Source organism: Gracilinanus agilis, unplaced genomic scaffold, assembly GCF_016433145.1.
Source record: "Gracilinanus agilis isolate LMUSP501 unplaced genomic scaffold, AgileGrace unplaced_scaffold38901, whole genome shotgun sequence".
Classification (NCBI taxonomy): domain Eukaryota; kingdom Metazoa; phylum Chordata; class Mammalia; order Didelphimorphia; family Didelphidae; genus Gracilinanus; species Gracilinanus agilis.
Window position 1 is genome coordinate 2,685 of NW_025372358.1, and position 6,126 is coordinate 8,810.

The window sequence follows — 6,126 nt, forward strand, 5'->3', positions numbered from 1 at the left end:
ATGCCTTTTATCTTGAAATCATAATTAATTCAAATGCTTCCTACATATTGAACTTTTTCTTGTGTCTTAATATTTCTTACTCCTTCGTAATATAGTCATTGTTTTCTGTTGAACCTATTCTAGTTTTCAGGGAGTTCAGTTCTTGGCTAGAGTTTCCCACTATTATCTATTCTAAGGTATTCATTCTCCTTGCCATAACTTGCCATAACTCCCTAGACATTTCATTTTTATGTCTTGTTTCATTTCTTCAGGATCCTATGGCCAGGACAGTATTTTCTCTACGTCTTTACTTAGAGTTGTTGAAGATTCACTCACTTCTTATGGATTTCCCCCCTGGGCTTCTCTCAGTCCAAGGTATTTCTGATTTGGGTTTTGTTGTTTTCTGTTTCTCATCTCTCCAACCTCAGTTTCTGGATTGAAAGCTTGTGCTCCAGACAAACTCTGCTCCTGTTCTCCTGGATAGTGCGGGTAGGCTCTGCTTGACCCTGATTCAGGGTTAAGACTAGACTTTGCCTTCTATAGGAAATGCCTGGCTTTGTCTCTTGTTATGGTTCAGGCCCACGTTGCCTAGATGCTGGATAGAGTTGTGACTGCCGATTTTCTGGGCTGCTTGGCTACTTGTCTGGGGATGAGGCCTCTGAATCTCCTTTGTTGCACTGGATGTCGCTCTCTTCTGCTATGTCCAGGGTGCCTTTTCCTTCTTTTATCTCCCCTATCTTCACATCCTCAGGATTTTAGCAATCTTTTTTGTGCCGTTTTGGACTAGAGAGAGGATCTTGTCACTGATTGCTCTTGGTTTTCTTTACCATTGTTCCTTCTGGTATACTGGGAGGGGAGAAGGGACAAGAATCTAAATATGTTTTCAGACAACCTACATGCCATGTGTTTAAAAAAGGATGCTTCTACTCCAAATAAACCAATAGAGCTCAAGATAACATCCTTCTAAGTTTGTCCAAGTCCTGGTGCTATAGAGATGACAAAAAGAAAGTAGCCAGTTATGATGACAAGGGGATCCAACGTAATTAGATAAATTTGTTAACCTTTCTCCATTTCTAAACCATCCTTAAAGAAAATCATAAATGGGGGTCACATCATCTTCACAGAAGTGCAAGAAAACCATCATACCATCTGGATTCATGTTTTCACCTATGAAAAACTGATAGTTTTTTTTTAAATTAACAAGGATATGTTTGATTTGTTCTGCAGCTCCCATCATGAAAGGTTTTACTCCATCTGGCTTCTGTTCTTCAAGTCTGCCTTTGATTGATTTCATGTAGCCTTTGATGTACTTTTTGTAGGATTCTTTTGTGAAACTAGTTTCTTGCAGATGATGTTTTATTGCTATATCAGCTCCAGTAATTACAGTGGTTTCTATTCCTTCACCCTCAGGTCCTTCAGCATAGGCATTTTTACCCAAAAAGTAAATCAGTGGTACTTTCTGTTCTATTGACCATCTTCCCCTCTACCTTCAGGCACAGCCCGTTATCAATCTCCCTATCTTGTAAATGTTGGAAAACATCTCAACATAGCTGATGATGTCCTGGTAGATGATCATGGCAGTGGAAAGAAGGAGGTGGCAGCGAGGACAAGAGCTGGCTGTGAGCACAATGCATCCAGGGCAGTGCTTGGGATAGGGGAATCCAGGGGAAAGTCTTCTGACTCATTTTTAAAGCTTTATTGGAATGTTTGCGGAAGACTTCATCTCCTCTTAGTCCTAATACTGTCATCTTCTAATGACCTCTGAACCCTCTCTTGTGAAAAAGAGCAAAATTCTCCAATTCAATGTCCATATCTAACAGTATTTGCAGCATTTTATGCTAATAGTTTTCCACTTCCCTCCATGAAAAAAGGAGGGTATGTAAATCATTATCTCTTCTTGGGGTGCTTTATCAGTTTTTTAGTTACTCAGAGTTCAACTAGCTTTTAATGATCTTTTCATTTACAACAGTATAGTCACTGTGTATACTGTTCTCCTGGTTCTCCTATTTTACTTTTCATTAGGTTTTTTTTTCAGAAAATTTTTTATTATGATTCAGATTTTTGCAGAACATCTTAGAATAACAAATTGCTGATATTGCCTACGTTTTCCCATATGGATTCAAAGAATGAAGTATATAGTTAAATAAAAAAATGTATTTCATTTATGTAATTTTTCCACCTTTAGAATTTTCTGACAAGTTTCCTCCAATGTGTCTACCTTAGAATTCCCACCCCCATTCAAAGGATACCTTTTTCCTTCATGGGGAAAGTGTACTGTATAATGAATTACCACAGGACAGGTTATTTTTATCTTTTGTCATTGAATGACCACCATTATACTCGGATTCAAATCCCTTTTTTTAATTTTTTAAACATTTATTAATATTCATTTTTAACATGGTTACATGATTCATGCTCCTACTTTCCCCTTCACCCCCCCCGCTCTCCCCCCACCCATGGCTGATGCACATTTCCACTGGTTTTAACATGTGTCCTTGTTCAAGACCTATTTCCAAATTGTTGGTAGTTGCATTGGTGTGGTAGTTTCGAGTCCACACCCTCAATCATGTCCGCCCCGCCCCATGCGTTCAAGCAGTTGTTTTTCTTTTATTTCCTCTCCTGCAGTCCTTCCTCTGAATGTGGGTAGCATCTTTACCATAAATCCCTCAGAATTGTCCTGGGTCATTGTATTGCTGCTGGTACAGAAGCCCATTACATTCGATTTTACCACAGTATATCAGTCTCTGTGTACAATGTTCTTCTGGCTCTGCTCCTTTCGCTCTGCATCAATTCCTGGAGGTCTCTCCAGTTCGCCTGGAACTCCTCCAGTTTATTATTCCTTTTAGCACAATAGTATTCCATCACCAGCATATACCACAGTTTGTTCAGCCATTCCCCAATTGAAGGACATTCTCTCCTTTTCCAGTTTTTTGCCACCACAAAAAGCACAGCTATAAATATTTTCGTACAAGTCTGTTTATCTATGATCTCTTTGGGGTACAAACCCAGCAATGCTATGGCTGGATCAAAGGGCAGGCATTCTTTTATCTCTCTTTGGGCATAGTTCCAAATTGCCATCCAGAATAGTTGGATCAGTTCACAACTCCACCAGCAGTGCATTAATGTCCCAATTTTGCCACATCCCCTCCAACATTCATTACTCTCCCCTTCTTTCATTTTAGCCAATCTGCTAGGTGTGAGGTGATACCTCAGAGTTGTTTTGATTTGCATTTCTCTAATTATTAGAGATTTAGAACACTTTCTCATGTGCTTATTGATACTTTTGATTTCTTTACCTAAAAATTGCCTATTCATATCTCTTGCCCATTTATCAATTGGGGAATGGCTTTATTTTTTATACAATTGCTTTAACTCCTTGTATATTTGAGTAATTAGACCCCCATCAGAGTTTTTTGTTATAAAGATTTTTCCCAATTTGCAAAGCTTCTTATGTTTCCCTGAATTTCCTCATAACTATCATTTCATACTGAAATGAAATCTTCCATTTCATTCATATACCAAAGTTTTTTTCAACCAATCTATGACTGCTTACTTTGTTTTCAGGTATTTACTAACCTAAAGAGTGCTGCTATTAATATTTTGGCACATATTGGAAATTTGTTTTGTTTTCATCTTTGGTTTACTCAGGGTATATGCCTCTACAACCAAGGGTATGGTATGGACATCTTAGTCACTTTTTTTTGCATAATCTCAAAATAAAATCCAGAATGTTTGGATCACTTCACGACTCCCTCAGTAGTTCATTGGGGTGCCCATCTTCTTATAGCTCCTCCAGCACTGACTGTTCTTGTCTTTCGTCATCTTTGCCAATTTGCATAGTGTGAGGTGACACCTCAGGGTTGTTTTAATTGTGCAGTTGATTTTTTTAACCTGTCTCAGAGACTCTGTAAGTATCTCCACTTAAACTTCATCTTATTAGATTCAGCTCAACATGCTTCCCAGTAGAAATCTTTTTAGATCCCAGTTCTGTCATCTAATGTATTAGATATTCTTCTCAGGTTAATATCATCTGCAAATTTGATGAATATGTCATCTATGTCCTCTTCTAAATCATTGATAAAAAAAATTTTAACAGAACAGGACCAAGGACATATGCCTGGGGCATTTGACTAGAGATGTCCCTCCAGTTTGACATTAATCACTACTCTGTGGGTCCAGTGATTTAACTAGCTAAAATTCTCCTCCTAGCCACACCATCTCTATGAGATATCCCGGAACCTATCCAGGCCTCCATTCCATCCTTTGTAGAATGAGGATAGCAATTCCTTGTATTACTTGTAAGGTGCTTCTTGAATCCCTCATCACTGTCTTTATTAACAACTCTGGGGAGTAGGAAGTGTAAACATTACTTATCCCCATTTAGCAGATGAGGAAACTCAAGATAAATGACTCATTTATGGCCATACAAAAAGGAAACGTGAAAGCTAGACTTCAAATCTCTCTGCCTTTGAGCCCTGTGCTCTTTCCAGGATAAAACACTATTTTCGACTCTCATAAAAAGTGGTGGGACTTAAGCTGAGTCATTAAAGCTAAAATGTTAACAACCAGGATGATAATAATAACCCTCATCAATGTGTAAGATTTTTTAGCCTCATAGGGTTTTTGGATAGGACCTCAGAGATCACCTAGTCTAATTAGTCCCAAATTATAAATCCTGTTAGTAAGCCCAACAAGTGACCATGAAGCCTTTTCTTTAAGATTTTCAGTGACAGAGAAGTTATTATCTAATGAAGCAACCCTTCCCACTTTTGGACAGTTCTAATTGCCAGGCAATTTTTCCTTAAGTTTAAGCTGAATCTGCCTCTAGGTAAAGTTTCTTTGCTACTCCGTGCCTTAATGAACCTTCCAGACTCTGCTTTGGGAAGAAGATCTCCTTCTCACTTGTACTATTTCAAAACCCTCCTAGATCATGGAACTAGAGCTGGAAACCACTTTTAAGATCTCATCTAAATTCTTCAGCAGGCCATTAAGCCCTTCACATTCTGACTCTACCCTGGCCTCCTAGTCTCTCCCACCCAGGTCTCTGGCTACATGAGCCTCATTTCCATCTCTCTGCCTATGGAGGTCCCTATACTTAGTATCTGCCTGTTGAAGATATTACATTTTGCAATACCCAGCTTGCCTCTACTGGTACCTCTTCCATGTAGGGTCTCTGATCCAACCAAGCAAGAAGGAGCCTCCTCTCTTCTCCTTTCCCTCCTCCTTCCCTCCTCTCCCTTGTCTTCTCCTGTCCAAACTGTAAACTCTTTGAGAGGAGGCACTTTTAGGATGGGTGCTCAATAAATGTTTATTGATTTGTTCTATTTACAAATCAAACAAATTGGAGAGAAAGGAGACAGTGGATTATTTTCATTTGGAAGAGATTATACAGATTCCAAGGGCCACATGATAGGGAAGAGAGAAACCAGGAAGTCTGGGTGTTCCTGAATTAAATTGCTCACTGTGTGCTGCATCCTCCCTGCCTGCATCGCTTTCCTGGGGCTGGGGGAATAGTAGCTTTTTCAGTCCCCAGGTCATATTCACTGTGTTTAAAGCAAGATATGGATAAGGTAGAGGGAGGCAGATGAGAAGTTTGAGAAGTAGCAGGAGATAGATGGCACTTCACAACAGGAATACCCTGTTGGTCAAGGGATTCAGAGCTTAGAGGTTATCAGGTCCAACCCTTTCACTTTACAGATGAGGAAACTGAGGCCCAGTGAAGGGAAGTCACATGCTAAATATCATTCAGAGAATACAAGCCAAATTCTGGATTCAAACCCAGGACCTATTACACAAAATTGATAATATTTTCTACCATTATTACATGGAGAGGAAATAGGGCTTCTAAACCCAGAGAGCCTTAAAATCTCCAAAGTAATCTAATCTGTCCTGTCCCCCCTAATTTAAGGGCTCAAGTTTTCTGAAGAGTCAGAATATTTGGATTTGAAATTAAGTTCAACCACAAACCAAGTGACTGGCCTTGAGAAAATGACAGATTCTGAATCTCAGTTTCCTCCTCTGTAAAATGGGGATGTTAATGTCTGCCCTCCCTATCTAATAGGACTGTTAGGAAGAAATACATGAAGCAGGGGAAATGAATGCAGTTGAAACACTAATGTTCTTACAATATATATATATATATATATA

At 39.1% G+C, this 6,126-nt stretch overlaps 1 pseudogene; it reads right to left on the reverse strand.

The window, feature by feature from the left end:
* Window positions 1–1,035: 1,035 nt before the first annotated feature.
* Window positions 1,036–1,555, reverse strand: LOC123255079 (annotated as a pseudogene).
* Between the last annotated feature and the right edge of the window lie 4,571 nt (window positions 1,556–6,126).